General features: G+C 38.1%; 1 long non-coding RNA gene across 1 annotated transcript in view; it reads right to left on the bottom strand.

Annotated features, from left to right (window-relative positions):
- Nucleotides 1-1,472: 1,472 nt before the first annotated feature.
- Nucleotides 1,473-20,865, bottom strand: part of LOC127640183 (uncharacterized) — a 153,768-nt gene continuing 134,375 nt past the window's right edge. Inside the window, exons 3-4 of the long non-coding RNA XR_007970071.1 lie at nt 2,206-2,263; nt 1,473-1,916 (exon numbers count right to left, since the gene is read on the bottom strand). This is a non-coding gene — a long non-coding RNA (uncharacterized LOC127640183). The remainder of the gene's footprint in view (nt 1,917-2,205; nt 2,264-20,865) is intronic.

Below are 20,865 nucleotides of genomic sequence, written 5' to 3' on the forward strand. Positions count from 1 at the left end.
GCTGTGATTGATCTATACAACCAATGTGTTTATGATTAAATTACTACTAGAACACAAAGTTCTTCATAGATATAGCCTCATAATTTTGCTCTCAAATTGCACCAGATAAATGCATTTAACCCCCCCTAGATGGTCCGAGGTCAACCCACCACAATCTCACAAAATCCTGTGGGAAACACTGTTAGGGTGTGTTGACTAATTGAAACGTTTGTTATGAGCCTGTTTGTTTATATATTTTCAATTTTCTTTACTAAAACTTGGTGAATCTTTGCTTGTCTTTAAAAAACAGCAAATGATACAGATGTGCTTATAACCGTTTGAGTGAACATTTTGTGCAAAACCTGATGACTATGATAGACTCATTAAGATATCACATACAATGTCATTGTAATCATATAATCACTAGCAAGCAACAGTGAGAGAAAAGTCTAAGCAAAGTCTATTTTATTTATAAGAAGTTTTTCGCACCTGTATTCAATCTACATGTTGATGTAATCCTTCCTCATGATAACGCAGCGTGCTTTCATCAGCTGAATTGGAGACTAAACAGTATTCAAATGTGACGAGACTCGCACTGCATATGCAGGCCATTCACGCATCACAAGCCGATCAACTATTTAGCCATTTTTGGTGAATCGCACCTGCAAAATCCCTAAACTTAATTTCCAGGTTTAATTAAAATTTTGATTAGACTTGAAAAGATTTTTGAACTCCACGATGTGGGTTTATGTTTTCTCTTTTAATCGTTTAATGTAATTTTAAGTGTGACTGGTTATAGAAGTGTGTACCTGTTGCTTGGTTGGAAATTTCAAGGATGCATAGTGGTGTTTTCCTTATTACATCACGTGTTGTTCTGAAAGCATTAAGAAACAAATTAACCACAGAATGTAGGCTGTAATCCTCACAGCCTGACTGAAGCAAAGCGGGCGCGTTTACTTGTGCGATTAATGTAAGTGCAGCGTAGTTCTAGCGGGAATACTAGCAGCTGTACATCATCGCACCATTAGCTGGGTAATTCCCAGCCAATCATATGTAAGCCATTTCTTTATAAGTCTGCTCACAATTTATCACGTTGCTGTTTCAGTGTGCTAACACGGCAACCTCCACCACCCCACAACCACCAGTTGAGTCCCGTCCTGCACGGGGGTAGGCTCCTCACCCCTGCCACCTATCTCCAGCAGGATATGACGATTCCGATTACAGTAATTTTACTGTAAAGGCATTTACAGTACCATCATCCTAAATTGTGGTTACAGCAATATACTGTTACAGAGTCAAATTTACAGTATTTGACTTGCGCCAGTATTGTACTGTAATACAATGAATAGATACTGTAACCCTAACATTTACAGTAATTGTCTGGTCACTTTCTCCATTTTATTTACTGGAATACAATATATACACATTATAGAACTGCAGTACTTTAACAATGCTAGTGAATAAAGAAAAATGACAACAAAACGTGACTTCAATAACTTTTATTGGGCAATGGATCTTCAAAATGAAGTCAAATCATCAGTTATATCATTGTATCATAATTAACTACATTCCCACTCATTTCAGTTACAATTAGAGCTTTAAATTACTGTAACACTTCTGCATGTCCAAACTAATAATGAACCTCATTCACAGGTATGCAAGCATTTTCATTCTTGCAATAACATTTCAACGTTGTGCTAAATTGTTTCATTTTTAACACTCCTGAATAAATGCAGTCAAACTTTCTTACATAAACTCTCCTGAGCACAACATACTCTCTTGTGGTAGATTAATCATTTTGCAAACTCAAATTAACAAACTCCTGGATGGTTGGAGGAAACAACATGAGGATTCAGGCTAGAGATTCTTCATTTGCAACGTCTTGCCACTTCTGGAGCACATGGAGTCTGGATGGATCCTCAAAATGAACCTTAAACCTTCATATATATAAATTATAAATACATATATATGAACATTTGCTTTTCATAATTTCTCCCTAATGTCGCTCCAATCTAATAAACAAATATATATTTATATTATTTTATTCTGTTAATCACACAAAGTATTTATTAAGATATCTCCTTTTGTCTTCAGCATAAAAATGTATATGGGTTTTGAACTACATAAGGACGAGTTCATTATGACAGAATTTATATATCACCTCTACTAATATAAAAAGCTTTTTAAAAGATTTTAATATTATGGCATATTACAAGATGTGCTTACCTTTGACTTTGCTTTCAATAGAGAGCATCCGTTTATTTACTGGGCAGAACTGAATCCCCTGAAAAATAAATAAATCAATAAATAGTTTTAATCTTCATAAAGCATACAAAAGTGTTATCCTAAGTTATGTGTAAATGTGGGAGCTTTTCTCATAATGGTTAGTTCACCCAAAAATGAAAATTCTCTCATCAATCCCTCACACTCAATCCATCCCAGACGTGTATGACTGTCTTTCTTCAACAGAACACAAAGAAATGTGTGATGCTCCAAAAAGCACATATAGCCATCATACAAGTAATCCATACGGTGGATAAATTAATGTCTTCAGAAGCTAAATGCTAAATTTGAGTAAAAAAAAAGTTTTACATTTTGATCTATTTCTTACACAGACCTAGCGTATTGCTTCAGAAGACATTAAAGAATCCACTGTCGTATGGGTTACATTTATGATGGCTATAAACATTTTATGGACCTACAGAGCTGAAATATTCTTTCAATAATCTTCATTTGAGTTCTACTGAAGAAACACAGTCATACATGAAGGCACGTGCACACATAGACATCAAAGGGGCCTTGAGCACCTACCTTTTTTCTTCCTCGAGAGAAAGTGCCCTTTTTTCAGGGGTGTTTTTTATAGATAAATTAATATACATGAGATGCGGAGGGAAAGACAGAGAGCGAGAGGTAGGGAGGGAGGGATGGATGGAGGGCATCGAAACTCGACAAAGTCTCATCTATGGGGTGAAATATGTGCCACCAGAAACTGAATTTGAACCATTTATATTTGAATTTGAATGGCTAAACTTGAATAATTGCATTGAAAAACTGAATTTGAATCACATCATTTGAAATTGTATTGTTTAATTAAAATTGAATTTATTCAAAAACTGAATCTGAATTGTATCATTTGAAATTGAATTTATTCGTTTGGAACTGAAGTCCAATAAAATTTGATCCTCACTGAAAATTAAACTCTCTATATATCTTCACATTCACTTCTCACAATTCAGATTCAGTTCTCAAATTCAATTTCAAGTTACTGAGACAGACATCCGGGTAGTTGGAGGATGAAGGAAGAGCAATCGAGCGCAGATCGATAGATAGCGTTCATTGGCGCACAGGACTCCTCTTGGGCCAATCAGCACCAATGTTTTGGAGCACAGTACGTTACCCGCCATGAAACTATGGAATTACGATTGTGTCAATAATAATGAATGTAACTTTATAAAACTGAACGTAACTTTTTCAGAAACTATCAAAAATATTCCATTACAAAAGAAGAAAAACACAATTAAAATGAAAAAAAAAAAAATGAACTCAGTCGCACGAATTTAACAGGCTCTTCAAATATGCTTCATTTTTTGTTAATGTTTTTCAAAGATTCGCTTTCGCAAATCGTGGATTCTGAATACATTGCCACAGATTTCGCTTACGCTCGCAGTTTTTCGTTTGCTGTTTTGAGACAAACCTCTCGTGGGGGTGGGCTTAACAGTGATCTACTCTGATTGGATAGTGAGCTTTTGATGGACAGGTGCTCTCTGACCCGGATGTACAGACGTCACTCAGTGGCGCGCATATTAGAAAGATCTCGCGGTGATTTGTAGTTATGCAATACGTCGTGCTTTGTTGTATTACTTACTAACAATATGTAAATAATATTTGACCTATAATTATATAATTTAATATTATATGAGACCTTCGATCTTCTAATAATCGTCTTCGATCAGTCTGTAAAGATGAGCTCTCAGGAGAGACACGGAGCGGCATCATCTTCCTCCTCCTCCTCTTGTCCTTCAAGGCAGCTTGAAGTAAGTTCGTGTTACTGAAGTAACCAATAACATCGATAAAACTTTTATTCATGTAACGTTACAGTGTGCAACAGTTCTGGCTTTATTTTGCAAATTTATTGTTGTATTGTAAATGCATGCTAAATAAAATGTTGCTGTTTTGTCATTGTCATGACTGCAAAACTGAAACCTGGCCATATCTTGGTCCACTGTTTGACTCTGCCCCGACTGCTGAACGGACTGCTGCTGACCCTGCCTTGTGCTGGTATTCCCGAGCGACTGGTTAAGAATTTCAAGGTTGTTATGTACCGATGCAGCATCTGCACCAAGATTTCTGCCTTGCTGTAGAATAAAGACCAGTTTGATATCTGCACTGTCTACATTGACACGTCCTTGAATATAATAACTGTGCAAAAGAGCAAACAATCAAACTACATAACATCATGACATGACATCAGTGCATTGCAAACTTGTGAATGACAATAAAAAATTATTAAAAAAATATATAAAATTATGATATTTTATATGTGTTTATCAAAACATTGTGAATAAATATAATAAAATATATGCAATATTCCACCACTGTGTTGAAATTTAGAGTGTTTTCTGTAAAATTAGAAAATTGTATCGATGTTATTGGTTACTTCAGTAACACAAACTTACTTCAAGCTGCCTTGAAGGACAAGAGGAGGAGGAGTGGAGCATTTGTTTAATAAGCAAGGTCTTTTATTCAGATATTCAGAATTTCTTTCTGAATACCAAATACCAGTAACCCCAAAAGAATTTGCTACAGTAATGGGTGCTATTCCCTCTGGTTTATGTATGCATTTTAAAAACCGTAATTACTTCACACCAGTATCTACTGCATCCTTTCCTAAACCTTGTGATACTTCTGTTGGTCAAATCTGTTTTTCAGAGTCGAAAGCTAAAAACTATAAGATCTTTATTTCTTAAGGATTTGATTTCTGTTCCACCTGTTATTTCCTTTTGGAATAATTTGTTTGGTAACCTTAATTGGAAAAAATCTGGTCTTTACAGCAGAAATTCATTCTCACAAATAAAGTGAAAGAAATTTCCTTTAAGTTGATACACAGGTTCTATCCTGTTAAGAAATTTATACAAAGATTTAAATCTGACATTGAGCTAACATGCTCTTTTTGTGTGAATTTTGATGAAACAGTGGTTCATGTATTTTGGTTGTGTCATTACACTCAGAAGCTCTGGAATGAAATTGATGTTTTTATCAAGTGTAATATTTTGCCAGGCTTCTCAATACATATGAGAAACATTGTATTTGGGTATTTTGATTCAGACCCCACAAACGAAAATGTCTGTTTTGTTATTAATTTAATTATTTTCTTAAGCAAATTCTATATTCACAAATGCAAATTTTTAAACTGTAAACCTATCTTCTCTGTCTTCTTAAAAGAAATAGAAAATTATCTAAATTTGATTTCAGTATCTACTAATAAGAAAGCCATAAGGACTGTTAGAATCTGCACTGCATTTGATCTCTTCATGTGAACATTTTTGTGTGATGTAATGGCCCTACCTCTTCTTTTATTGTTAAATACATTATTATTATTATCTTTTTTTTTATTATTATTATTTTTTCTATTTATTTTTGTCTTCTTTATTGTTTTGGTTGATATTATGTGATGTACGTATGCTTTCTCTTTTGTATGTTCCTGTTCTTTGCATTAAAAAACATATATATATATATATATATATATATATATATTTTAAATAAATAAGAGGAAGATGATGCCGCTCCATGTCTCTCCTGAAAGCTCATCTTTACAGACTGATCGAAGACGATTATTAGACGATCGAAGGTCTCATATAATATTAAATTATATAATTATAGGTCAAATATTATTTACATATTGTTAGTAAGTAACACAACAAAGCACGACGTATTGCATAACTACAAATCACCGCGAGAGCTTTCCAATTTGCGCGCCACTGAGTGACGTCTGTACATCCGGGTCAGAGAGCACCTGTCCATCAAAAGCTCACTATCCAATCAGAGTAGATCACTGTTAAGCCCACCCCCACGAGAGGTTTGTCTCAAAACAGCAAACGAAAAACTGCGAAGCGTAAGCGTAAATCTGTGGCAATGTATTCAGAATCCACGATTTGCGAAAACGAATCTTTGAAAAACATTAACAAAAAATGAAGCATATTTGAAGAGCCTGTTAAATTCGATGCGACTGAGTTCATTTTTTTTTTTCATTTTAATTGTGTTTTTCTTCTTTTGTAATGGAATATTTTTGATAGTTTCTGAAAAAGTTACGTTCAGTTTTATAAAGTTACATTCATTATTATTGACACAATCGTAATTCCATAGTTTCATGGCGGGTAACGTACTGTGCTCCAAAACATTGGTGCTGATTGGCCCAAGAGGAGTCCTGTGCGCCAATGAACGCTATCTATCGATCTGCGCTCGATTGCTCTTCCTTCATCCTCCAACTACCCGGATGTCTGTCTCAGTAACTTGAAATTGAATTTGAGAACTGAATCTGAATTGTGAGAAGTGAATGTGAAGATATATAGAGAGTTTAATTTTCAGTGAGGATCAGATTTTATTGGACTTCAGTTCCAAACGAATAAATTCAATTTCAAATGATACAATTCAGATTCAGTTTTTGAATAAATTCAATTTTAATTAAACAATACAATTTCAAATGATGTGATTCAAATTCAGTTTTTCAATGCAATTATTCAAGTTTAGCCATTCAAATTCAAATATAAATGGTTCAAATTCAGTTTCTGGTGGCACATATTTCAGCCCATACTCATCTCCTGACCTGATATTTTGATTTCTTATATATATGCATACATTAATTTATATACATACACACACACATATATATATATATATATATATATATATATATATATATATATATATATATATATAATTTATTGAATAAGAAATCAAAATATCAGGTCAGGAGATGAGACTTTGTCGAGTTTCGATGCCCTCCATCCATCCCTCCCTCCCTACCTCTCGCTCTCTGTCTTTCCCTCTGCATCTCCACGCAGCAGTGTAGTACACATCGGCACATCAGACACACGGACAGGCAGACAGACAGGTAGCAACCTCTCCCAGCTCCTATCCTAGTTGTGTTTTTCTTGGATTGTGTGGAGGTGAGTGGTGATGAACAAAAGACTAAGCTACCAGTGACTCGACTTTACAGCTAATTAGTCAAAAGCCAAAAGACAAACAGAGTTAACTTGTGTCTTGGAAGTGGTAGGGGGATGCGCTGTCAGAAAGCCCTCACTGCTGTTGGAGGGTCACGACGCCGAGGAGGTATGGTATGGTGGTACTGGGGCGGTTCACCAGAAGGCGGCGGAGCCCACTGCCCTTCACCAGGAGACAGAAAAGCCGCTGCCGTCCACCAGAGGGCACAGGAGCCGCTGCCAGGGGTGGAAGAGCTCACTGCCGGCCACCAGGAGGCGGAGGAGCCACTGACGTCTGCCGGGAGGCTAATGAGCCTGCTGCCGTCCACCAGGAGGTGATATCTTGTGCCATCGCCCGGCATTGCAAAGGTCTGCTGCTCAGCTGGCCGAGGAAAAGTCGACAGTGTGTCCCGGGACAGGCGAGCCACATCTCTCTCGCTCTCTCTCTCATCCTTTCTCTCCTGCTTGCTCTTTCTCTCTCCCCTCTCCTTCCCCTCGTCTCTCTCTTAGATCCCAGGAGGCGGGGTCAATATAACGTTAATGACATAAATCAACTTAAACAAACATAAACACACAGCGGCCGGCTGTGCCTTTATCTCTCTTGAACTGGTGCCTCTGGCTAAATGCTCTTTATCCCCCTCCCAGTTGATTAGGACAATTCAGTGTCAGACGTGCATCCTCATGGCCCAGCCATGCCCTTCTCCTCATCACTGTTATTTTTAGTGCACCAAGGAAGTACAGATCACATTACTAGTTAGTACCACTAATTCATGTTTTAAATCTTTAGATCTTACCAAGAGTAATCAGCTTTGAAGTACTTGGGAGTGAAAATCTCTGCATCTGCACACACACATAGTTAGTTAATTAGTGTGTAGTAGACATATTTTCTAACTGTTATTGTGATGAGGAGGAGGGCATGACCATCGTTACGGCCCGGCCACGCCCTCCTCCTCGTCATATTCCTCCGAGGCCAGGGAAACCTCTGGCATGACTTACTTCCCCTCCCTTCATGGAGGGGAGATGTTACCCTTCCAGCCATCCTGCTGCTGGCAGGTCTTTCTCGCCTCTGGAGCTCTGAGCGAGACGAGGGGAAAGAGAGGGAAAGAGTGAGGGGAGAGACAGTGAGAGAGGGGAGAGAGAGAGAGAGAAAAACTTGCTTGACGGTCCCCGGACACGGCGTCACCTGGTCCTCAGCCATTCCTCTGCCTTCTGTCGGACGACCTCCTGGCAGACGGCAGTGAGTCTTCAGACCCCTGGCAGATGGTAACTGCTTCTCTGCTTCCTGGTGGAAGACAGCAATTCCTCAGACTCTCAGCGGCCCGCAGCGACTCTTCCATCCCCTGGCGGACAGCAGCGGAGAGGACTCCACGACAGCGCATCCCTACAGCACATTTCCATTACAGCATACTCTGGAAAAACGATGGAGGCTGCATTGGAAAGTTTTGGGCAGCTGACTCACTGCCTAATCAGTTAATGCCTTAACCAACTGCGGGTTTTAAATAAAAAAAAATTCATTTAAAAAGGGGACTCTCAAGGAAAATAGTCTCAGAACAGTTTGAAATGTACCTCATTTTCATCCTTCCTTTGCATACAGCATCAGAAGGCAGCATTTTTTGATTTTTGGTGCAGCTGTTGTGAACCTACACTGGGATTCAGACACGGCCTAGTATACGAAAACCTGAAGGTTACCAAGTTGTGGCCCTCTGCAAACCTATTAAAAGCATACATGGTCTCCAGAAAGAGATAACATTGATCGCAGATGTGTATTTTTGATCATTTTGTTAGCGTTAAGCCCAGCAAACACATAATACACATAGGCTATCAAATATTACGATTACATGGTGATTCAAAATCAAATCTCCACTAGCTAACCATCTAGTAACTAATCTTACGTTGAAGATTACATAAGGGGAAAAACACGTAAAACTACAAACCCATAAAAAATAGGTTCAAATTGCCTCAACAGCACTCACCTTTCTGAGCTGTTCCGAAAGTGATTCACAAGAACCAGTATGTAGTCCTTGCTGTATTTTCACACAAATACTGGTTGACAAAAATGTTCAGTTTCTGAATGTTGAAGTTAAGAGAGATGAAGTTTACATCGGAAGATCAATCCGCAATCAATTGTCAGTTTTTTTCCGCACTCAACCACTCAGTACCACTCAGATCATACTTACCCATAATGCAACAGTGAAACACAGTAGCATATTGTGTAAATGGTAAATGGTCTGCACTTATATAGTGCTTTTTTATTAACCTTAGAGGTTACCAAAGCGCTTTACACTGTGTCCCAATCACCCGCCCACACTCACATTCACACACCAATGGCGGCAGAGCAGTGTGTAATCACTCCACAGTAATAAAGCGTTCATAATACAGTAAAATACTGCCAATTTACAGAAATTCTAACCGTGTAGATCAACGAAGTTATCAAGACCAAAAGACACTCCCAGACATTTAAATGTGAAAAGAGTTGCCAACATTTAAAGGACTCGGTTTCATTTAGAAAGTCCTGTCCAAAATTACATAATCAACACTCTTTGCCAGTTGCATCTTTCAGCAGTATTTTCATCAGAGATGCATTAGAGTGCTTTTATGACAGTCATAAATAAAGCTCAACCTCTCGTATTATGCTCACATGGCTCATAAACATTCAAAGAATCTGAAGTTGAAAAGCAACAAGGAATTGACTCCAGCTTTGACTTTGATACAACATGAAGCATCTGACAAGGAATACCTTCACCTAGAGTCTGGATAATACCACGATGAAGCAAAACGTGTAATGATTCTTGATGTGTGTGAGGAGTTCCTGGATTAATACTGAACACATGTCCTCTTCCAGTGGCTGCACTTCAGGATTAGTAGAAGCGCTCTAATGGAAACTGTTCTGTGCTTCTTTCCACTCACCCTTCTCACTTAAGCCCTATCCACTTGCTTCAAATCAATGGTCACATATTTCAGCTGCTATTTTTCTTTTGGCAGGAACCATCAAGACTGGATGATAAACAAGGTGTAATGTGTGAAGTGGGATAGAACATTGATCCAAGGCTTCTAAGATCATTCCGAAAAATGTTCCACGACAATCCTGATTCACAGACACTGAATGCTGTCTGGGGTCTAAAGGTTTGTCTTTAAACACACATGTGTGGCCCTAAAGACATAGACAAGCACATTCGTAATGTTTTAAAAGACCAGTTAATCAAAAATGGCAAATCTGCCATTGTTTACTCACCCTGTGTTGTTATTTTACTGTTTACATACTCTGTAAAGTCAGTACTAATATATATTTTTTTCATATAACATGGGTAAATGATGAGTAAATGATGACAAAATAATTACTTCTGGATTAATTATCACCAGTGGCCTTTCTGTTGAAGACAACACAGTGGCTGCATCCGGAAACATAGGTAGCTGACTTCCTGCCTTGCTGCCTAATCACTTAATGGATAAACCAAGTTTTTGAATGAATGCAACTCTTAAGCAAACTGGTCTCAGGCAGCTTGAAAAGCACATTATTTTCATCCTACCGCTGAATACAGCCACCGAAGGCAGCATTTATCGTTTTCTAACGCAGCCAAAATGTGCTTTCGGGCGCCTGTACAGTATATCAAAGGTCTTTCTCCAAAGAGACTTTCTCAATCCAGCATCTGAACATTGAGTTTCCATTCTAGGGTGTGTCTTTAGACTGGGATCACACTTAACTGTGCTGAAAATATCATTACATAATTTACTAAGATTTTATAACCTCGTTCTGTTGAACCTCTTTGTCTTCAGTGACTTTGAAACCGATACTCTTATAGTCCAGCTTATATGGATTCCTTATATTGGAAGACACAACAGAAACATAATTACATAACAAAAGCCTGTGAAGTGTTTCTTCTTTCAGAGTGCACTGACGGAAACTGAAAAGGAAAAAAAAAGACTAGATCGTACCAAATAAACAACTTGGACTCACAGAAATGCACGTTGCTTCTAATAATTTCACGTAACCAGGAAATCAATCCCATTCAGCTGAATTACTGAAAAACACCGTTCAGCATCAGACCGTTTTGTGTTACCCTTTTCCTGTGGAGCTACTGATGGTAGGTTATATAACATGCATTCCTCTTCACTGTATTGCTTGCTTTTGGTGCCTCTCTGTGGATATTACAACTGAAAAGTGGAGCTCACACGTGCACATTCGCCCAACAACACTTACCACTTTGACCACTGGGGGCAGTGTTTTGCATTTCAGTAAGTACAGACAGATTTTAGCTATGAAAAGTGAATCTTCTATTTCCAGTTTCACAGTGAGATCAGTCAGAAGTAATCATGCTCACATAAACAATGGTGAGCATGATTGGGAGGTTGCATTTTCCTTCTAAAATTACATTTTAACTCCACTGACAGTTAGGTTTAGGGTTGGGATTTGGTTTTGGAAGAAGAGTTAATAAAATATGCTTATTCCTGTTGACTATATTACATCATGCACTGCTAAAAAATCCAACTCGCTTTTGACCTACTCTGTGAATATTTCACCCAGAAACTGGAGCTCACACATGTGCTGGTGTCATCTTGGACTTACTCTGACACCTAGTGGTGTGGATGCAGCATCATTCAAAAGCAATAGTTTTCGGTTACTGATGCTATTATACACATTTATTATTCACAATCAGACATGATTAATTTTATCCAAGAGTGAAAGTGTCAAAAAACAAGACGGTTTCTGAGATTAAGCGAGTTGTATTCAGCTGGTCATGTGATTCTAAAATGGCAGCCCCAATGAGGGCACCCCTGCCCCATGTAGATTAAAACAGCTTTTATATGGTTTCTGCTATGATTAGACTCCTCATCTCATATGAGTGCTCATGATTATTACATATTTTTCAAAATTACAATTAACTTATTTAGGAGTAAAACTTTTTTAATGGGGAAAAAAATACTGAGTGCACCTTGTGTAGTACTAATGTGCAGCATCTACAAGTACTGTAACTATAAGTAATCCATTTGCAGTTTGATTTCAATGAAAAAGTGTAAACACTTTGGCTCTATATTAGCAATATCCTGCTCTGTTAGTTTGAGCATACTGATCAGCCCGACATAGTAACATTGGCTCAACCAATTTTGGGTTGATTTTGAGGCGGGGCTATTATGTTCGATCACTAGAACACAAGAAGGTTTGAAAACAACAAACAAAATGGTCTTAATTTTTGCAATTCTGTTTGGTGATGCTAGTGGCACAAAATTAGATTTGCTCATTTTTATAAAACAAACTGTGGCAACATTTTTGTAAAATGATATTATGTGGCTCCTTACAAGTTTCGAAGCAATTCTGACATGACATGTCTACTGTGTGGCACTACAAGAGAGTTAAATATGCTCCTACACAAATTAGGTTTTTAAGGTTAATGCTTTATTGAGGTTTAAATCAACAAAACGACCTCCCGACCCTAAACCTTAAACCTAAACCTAAACAATAGTGTCATAAAAAGTAAATGCGATATGAAAAATGCAATTGCTGAAGCAACCATGTTATTTTGTGGAGCTTTAATGACACATTTAGCTCAAGTGTCGACTTGCTTGCTCTTCATGAATCGTACCCGAGTCCTATGCTTTACAAGTGCAATGCTCTTTCAGTTGAGCTACTGAGCAATTTGATCATGTTCATGATTTGTATAAAAGGGAACAAAAGTCATTGTTGATGCAGCGCCTCTAGTGTTTGTTTCACCAGGAAACTGCCGCAATACATACAATGAGCAATGTAAAAACCTATTTGCAAAAATGTTGTTTTAATAACATGATTCTATTAGAAGAGGTTGTCCAAGTTACAGGTATATACCAATTCCCCACCAAACATGGCCATTCAATATTGCCATCAATAATGTCTTGCTTCCCTAGTCCATAACTCTAAGGTATAATCAATAATACAAAAAATATGTGTTTTGCCTTTCTCTATAATTTCCCATTGGGTTACGGATGGAAGAACTGCTCCATTTCCATCCACAGCATATCTTTACTCAGTAGGCCTTCCAGCCAAAAGAACTCTAAACGGAGGAAAAAGTACATTTATTGCTGGACCTCAATGTAATTTGCCCCAGAAAAGACACATTTCTTCTTCTCTTTTCATAACTTTCAAGCTGTGGCCCCTCTTTGTATTTCTTTGACATGGGAATAGGGCAAGCAAGGCATCTTTTACAGACTTGACATTCGTTTGCCATTTGAATAGCGTTTACGATTCATCGAAAGCCAAGGATACCTTACGTACGATTAGCAGAGCAAAAGACACAGCTGGATGTAAAACTTCAATGGAAGTTTTCTTTCTTTTCTCCTAGCCCTCTAATTTATATTTATCTTGGTGTCCTCGAAATGAAAATGTAGCCATATGGATGTACTGTATCTTCAGAAAGTAAAATATCATGGCAATTGATTCAGTATAGAACCTACAATCCCGGAGCTAAAACACTCCAAAACTTTCCACACTGTCTTTTTATTTACAAAATCCCGAGCTTGGCTCTCAAACATTATTCCATTTTTTATTTTTATTTTTTTTGCAAAAAAACTCCCAATTTTCTCCTTGCGTAATATCCCTCAATAATATCTTCTCTTTCCACTGTACTCCCTGAATATCCCACAACACACTTAATTCCAGAGAAGGCTCCAACGACTCAAACGATATTTACATGACTCTATTGCAGGGTTCTCGGATTACTTCTTTTACCCCAAATTACATCCCAAGGCAAGTCCTTCAGGTCATCTACCAAAACATCAGCCAAACATATCGAAAGTCACTATATGTCAACACTCTTTGGTGGAACATGAAAAGAATAGTTTCAACCTGGTCTCATAGAATAAACTTACTATACCAAAATGTGTATATCCTAAATATCTCTTTAACACACCTGCTTCTACTGATTAGCTCATTAGTAGAGACTCTAAAAACTGAAATGGGCATGTCAGATAAGAGTAACATCCAAAATGTGCAACACTGGAGTCCTCCAAGTCAAGACCATTGATAATCACTGACGTGGAACATTTCACATAAATAATTATTTGTTTTTCCATAGTTCCAGAGCTCTATACTAAAAACCCAGTTAAAGTTCTAAAGGGTATTGAAACCACAGCAGGGTACTATTACTCTCCAGAAGGGAAATGGAAAAAAAAATAATTATATTCTCAGTGAGCTCCTAAAAAATAACAGCAGTCATATCAGAAATATTCCACACTTCAATGGCTCCATATGTTCCAAATAAGGTCCCATTCCAGAGACATGTGTTAACCAAGGTCTTTCTCTCTACATAACTGCTCTTCTCCAAAGCTTAGTTTTTCATCCCTATGTTCCCCCATGTAGGATGTTAATGTTTAATGGTGGCAGGCTAACCAGTGATTTATTATTTTAGGTGACATGCACTCAAATTTGTGATAAAAAAAAAAAAAAAAAAAGAGTACGAAAAAAAATTGTGCAAATGCAAAAATATAAATAAATAGTTGTCAACTTGAAAAAAATGGTCGCCCAGCTGTCTTAAGATTTTTAGTTAATTTTACAAATAAATCATGTTGAATTAGCTTAACTTTAAAGTGGAGTCGACCTTTAAAACTTTATAAAGTATGAATTTACTTAAGTTGATTCAAATTATATTTCCTATTTCAGTCAACAAAAGTTTTGTTGCAACAATGAGGACAACAATATCAACTTGACAAAAATATTTGTTTTTTTCAACTTAATAAGATGTCTTAAAATTAAGATGACTGTGGTGATGTGGGTGTGGCCGCTCTACATCTGTGGAGAGGGAGGCTGGGAGAGGAAGAGCGGTAAGGATTGACAACTGTAGTAAATCCGCTGGCAGGAGTCACGGAGCTGTTTGTCAAAGGCATATTGGCGGCTGAGCTCGCCAAGCATCAGCGAGCAGAAGCACAGGCAGTATGCTCTACGCTATGGCCAACCCTTTGCAAGATGGTTCGCTTCAAGTCCTGATACCCCAGGGGCTTGGCGAAGGGTAGTTGTTGAGCTGCCAGTTGCACTTCTCCCGACAGCAGCGGCAGCAGGCGGACCACCCACTGGGACACTGGCCATCCTGCTGCTTCTGCCACATGCTCAAACAGCTCCACAAACTCCACCGGGTTGACCTCTGGTCCCAACTTGGCGAGTGTGAAGTGGGTCATGGCAGGAGCCGCAGCTGACGTTGCGCCAGTGGTTTCCCCCTGGGGTATCAAGCTCTATAGCACCTGACGGTCCTCTGCTTAAGCTTGAAGGATGGCCTGGAATCCCTGCTCCTGTTCCTGGCGCAGCTCAAGTAGAGCCTGATGTTGTGTTTGGTGGAAGCTGGCGAGGTGGAAGCTCTTTATCAGATCGCTGAAAGGTGAGGTCTCTCTGTGTATCTTCCTCCAAATTCCTGGGTTTCGACACCACTGTGATACATCTCCAGCATTCATTGTTAAGAAGGAAGCGGGAGCCAGGTAAACATCCAATGTAAGTCTTTTATTTGATACACTTTTCAGTTTAACACACTGTTTGATTTTCAGCAACACACAGGACCCTGCTGTGTATGTCTCTCTCCCCCCTCCAGAGGTTTGGACTGCCCTTTAAACCCCATCAAGCTCTCACTGTAACACAAAACAGCTGTTAGAGTTGATTTCCCACAGGTGTCTATCCTTACTGCTCTTCCTCTCTCTCCAGAGACATCACTCAGCCATAGCCACATCACCACAATGACAAAAGTATTTTTTTTAGTTATCTTAATTATTTAAGTTGAGCCAACTTTGTCTTTGTCTGCCCCTGTTCTGAATCCAGTGGATATTTTGCATAATAACTTTTCTGGACATAGAATTTATAGTAAATGAGATCCAAAGAGTGGTCTTATGTCTATGAATGTTCTTAATCACCACCGAATGGCAGACACAATGTTCTTTTGGAGCATCTGGACTTGTTTGCTCATATGTTGGAGTCTTTTTGATTCATCAGTTGTAGGTTGTTGGGGATTCCTCTGTGTTAAAACCTCATCAAACCACAACATCCCGAATCTTACGAATCGCTGGGGGAATTGCTTCTTTGACAGTGTGAATCATGGAAAGGTGTAGCCGTCGCTCTCGGCTGAGCTGAGCAAACATGGACGCCAGCTGCAAACACAGCTGAAGCAACTTTCGAATTAGATGAACCATTAGGAATAGAAACAGCATTTGCTTTTACAGACCATAAGCAAATCATTCTTTATGTAATACATTTCCAAATATTTACATTTCCAATTTAGTAATCACTCTAAAGCATGGACTATGGAGCTAAAACAATGACTAAAGTATTTGAAAAAAATTCATTTGAATTCTCGACGTGACAACAAAATTGAAGAATTTTGTGGCATATTTTACAAATGTGTATTTTTAAATAGTAGAGTTTTAGATTTTCTCCCAGTGGCAGGGTGGAGGGCGGGGCCGGGTCGTGATCATACACACCTGGTCCCTTATCAGGCTAATCAAGCCTCCAAGAGGGATAAAGGCTGACTGCGGAGGATTGTGCAGGAGAGAGAGAGATAGTTTACAGACATGTCCGTCGTGTGTGTGTGTGTGTGTGTGTGTGTGTGTGTGTGTGTGTGTGTGTCTTCTGTTTCAGTTTATAATAAACTATTATTTATGTTGAAAAGCCAGTTCTCGCCTCCTCCTTTCCATTGAACTGCTTTACACTCCCCTTTTCCCCCCAATTTGGAATGCCCAATTCCCAATGCCCTCTAAGACTTAAGGTGGCGTAGTGACTCAAACCTCAATCCGGGTGGTGGAGGTGCATCAATCCACACATCTTATCACGTGGCTTGTTGAACACGTTAGAGCGGAGACGTAGCGCATTTGGAGACCCACGCTATTCTCCGCGGCACCCACACACAACTCACCACGTACCCCACCAAGAGTGAGAACCACACATTATAGCGACCACAAGGAGGTCACCCCATGTGACTACCCTCAATGTTTAAAAAACAGTTACATTTATTAATAATTATCAGAAAAACTATTCTTACATTAAGTAATATAGTTCATTGTTGTTACAGTAGGCTGTTTGGGTTTCAAAGCAACATAGCAAGGCGGATGAAAACAGAATGTACGATCGGAGAAGTTTGTTTACAGTCATTTTATAACAGCTTTGAACGCTGCTCATTAAATCAGAATTTAGAGTTGGGACTACTCATTTTATAAGAAAGGCCACATCCACAATAATCTGTTTTGATTTGAAAACTCTGTTTTCAGTTTCCATTTTTTTTTTTAAATGTATGCGGAAAAGGATAGCGTTTAATGAAAGCTTTGTTTAAGTGGAGAAAAACAACTTACAATCTTGTGTGGATGAATCGTAGCGAAATTAATGTATTTTTAAGCAAAAACTTATTCATGTGGATGTGGCCTGATATTACCATGGGTTAGGGGAGTTCTTAGGCAACACTCAAAGTGGAAATGAACATAAACAGCATATAATTCAATGGTCTCAAACTCAAATTACTCGGGGGCCACTAGCCAGGTGGTGTTCTTGAACGAGGGCCAGTTCAACAGTTCATATATATATATATATATATATATATATTTGTTCACACACACACACACACACACACACACACACACACACACACAGTAAATATATATATATAAAACAGTAACAAATAAAGAAAAAGTAACTTTTAAATCTCATTTACCTCAAGTGCACATAATACTTTGTTTGATAGCCTCCAAAACATTCTAGCCTTCCTGCTGTGCCCAGGCGAACATACCTGAAGATAATTTTTTTAGGAAAAACTCTCCTTTGGCTGATGCGTTTTGTGCATGTCAGATAATATTTAGTTTGGATAGTATATACTGTATATATTAGGCCTAACTATAAGCATTTAAACAAGTACACAATTATGTAAATATATGTAAACAAATCCATGTAAGTAAATCGAAAACATTGTGAAAAAAACAGCAGCATTTCAATAAATATTCAACAACAAATATGAAGACGTGAAATAAAATGGAGGGCGTTCAGCATGGAATTTAGATGAATCATTCGAACAAAGTGATTCAATAAAATGAATTGTTCTTTACAATGCTTTATATGAGAGGGAAACTCCAGCTTAGGAGAGCTTCATAAACATTACTTGTCCAAACTAACTGGTTTACTAATGAAACATATGACAGAGCAGTTTAGGACAGCGTGTTTGATCAGATCTTCTCCTTGGGCATAAAAGTGCTCATTTGGGTAAACGCGTAGGACCATTTTTCAAATTCCTGGACATTTTACATATGAAATTTCAGTTTTCCAGGACAGATGGCAAAAAAAACGGGACAATCCTGGAAAATCCTGGACAGGTGGACACAAGCCCTCTTTACAGAACACTTTCTTTGCAAGCAGCTGGCTGGAAGTCAAACAGGTGCGGTTAAAAAAATTTGATTATTTGTGTTACAGATCATGTAGAAAGAACAAAAATATGCAGCTCCCAGTTTGGGAGCTACTACTGTAAACAATCATTACTATATAGATTGCTTGTACTCTTGTGCCTCTAAAACATTCAGGGCTGTCCAGAAAATAAAACTATAATGAAACATACTGTATGAATAATTAAAATATGAAACTTTTTGTAATTATGGTAAAGAGTAGCAAACAAATTTAAATAGTCAGGAAAGTACAAATAAAAAAAGGCTACTTAAGTACAGTAACTACTTAATTACAGGTAATTAAGTACAAATCATAAATACTTGATTTTATGTAGATGAATCAAGTATCTACAATAATATATTGTGATATACTGTTTCACAAAGAACAGAAACAAAAATGTGAATAATCATAAGAACGCTGGTTCTAAATCTCAGTGCTTACATTCTTCCACTGTACACAACATTGACTTTCAAATTAAAATCACGGTTAGGTTTAGGTTTGGGTTAGAGGTTAAACATAGGAAAAATCATAATAACATCATTTGTACATTTTTGTAATGAACCAACTCGTGTGATTTCTTACAACTTTATCTCGTCCTTATTATCACAAGTTGTCATAAAACCTCTCTCTTAGAGAGAGAGAGAGAGAGAGAGAGAGAGAGAGAGAGAGAGAGAGAGAGGTAGCACTCCTGCCAGATATACAGCAACTCAACTGCTGTTGGCTTGTGTTCTCCTTAACACGCTTGACTTTTACACACACAGCGAATAAGTCAGCTGCCTAAAAGCCTGTAGAGCAGGCACTTCTCATATCACCCATGACACTGCTACAGAGGCCATTGAATGTGCTAATACAAAGCATGGACACAAATTAATTGTCAATCAGTGAGTGTTCAACCTACAGTAGGTGCAAAGAACGGGTTTATACCATGTTTGTACCAAAGACAATACAACATTTCTGTAATAACAGTTGCTTTAATGTTTGTGCAATATACTTTATTAGTAATTGTTAGGTGAAGCATGCAATTGTTTAATGTTGAAACATCTTCTCCTATCCCAGTTTAATGACACAACTATAAGAAAGCATTTGACTTCCTGAAGACTGAAAACATGTTGTGCTTTCATAATATTGCTCTCTTTGGAAATGTACTTCCTGTAATATCCTGTTTATCAGGGAATGTACTAGTTTGTTCGAATAATGGCTGTTAAGGGGTTGGATGAAAGGGGTGGTAGGAGTATTTGGGAAATCTTTTTGCATGGACATTAAGTGCCATAAGAACAGAAATGACACTTTTCTACTTAAGCAAATCATTCCATACTTAAAACCCCCACATTATTGTCCATTAAACTGTGTAATTAATTTATGGTGCAGTGACATCAGTACACTCCAGGTCAATTTGCACATGGGTCATCAACTCAACCAGAGGTCCCTGGCTCAAACTTTTGTTTTTCATATGTTTTTTTTTACTTCTGAAAGAAGTACATATAATGACCAAAGCCAAAATATGAAATTACATGAATCTATATTTTCTGAGTAATCAATTATTTTGTAGTCGGGGTGAAAAAGGAACTTTTGCCTATGACTTTGAGCAAAGCAGGCCAACAACCAAAAAACCTTGGCAGCATCATTATTTTATATTTACGCAGAGATAGAAAGGTCTGTTACTAAAATCAGTTGACTTCAGCATCCCTCTTTGCAGTATATGCCAATGGTGCAAGTCCAAATATTGGAGGAATTAAAAAAATGCTTTTTGTGTTGTTTTTCCCCAAAATTGGAATGCATTTAACACCGGAAGTATTAAATGCATCTTCATATCCTTTTGGATCAAACCTTCATATTACAGGCCCTATATTCTTTCCTATTAAATTTTTTTTTTTTATTCAAATAGTTGACAAAGAAAGACAAAACAAATATACATTGAATCAGTATTTAACTCCCTCTACTACCCCTTCCCCTCTCCAATCACCAACCCCACCCCCAACAAATATCACTGTGGTCACACATAAGTACACAAAGACCAAAGACCCCCCATTTAGCCTTAACAGACTGTAGGGGCAAGTGGTGTTAGCGAGCACCTATGAAGGCCGGAACGGTACACGAGGGGGTGGGTGGCCAGCACCACGCCCAACCGCCTTTGTCTCCCAGTGGCGATGTTTTACACACCGCACCAGGTACTTATTTTAAGCTGAGTCAACCTAGGGGAGGCCCGGGACCGGTTCAGACAATCGTCACTGGTGTTGGTCATGAGCGGGAATTGAACTCAGGTCAGAACCCAATTTTGTATGTGTTTGTCCCCTATTTTGATGACCGCCCCATCACCTGATTGGC

The sequence above is a fragment of the Xyrauchen texanus genome, chromosome 49 (genome assembly GCF_025860055.1).
Source record: "Xyrauchen texanus isolate HMW12.3.18 chromosome 49, RBS_HiC_50CHRs, whole genome shotgun sequence".
Taxonomy (NCBI): Eukaryota; Metazoa; Chordata; class Actinopteri; order Cypriniformes; family Catostomidae; genus Xyrauchen; species Xyrauchen texanus.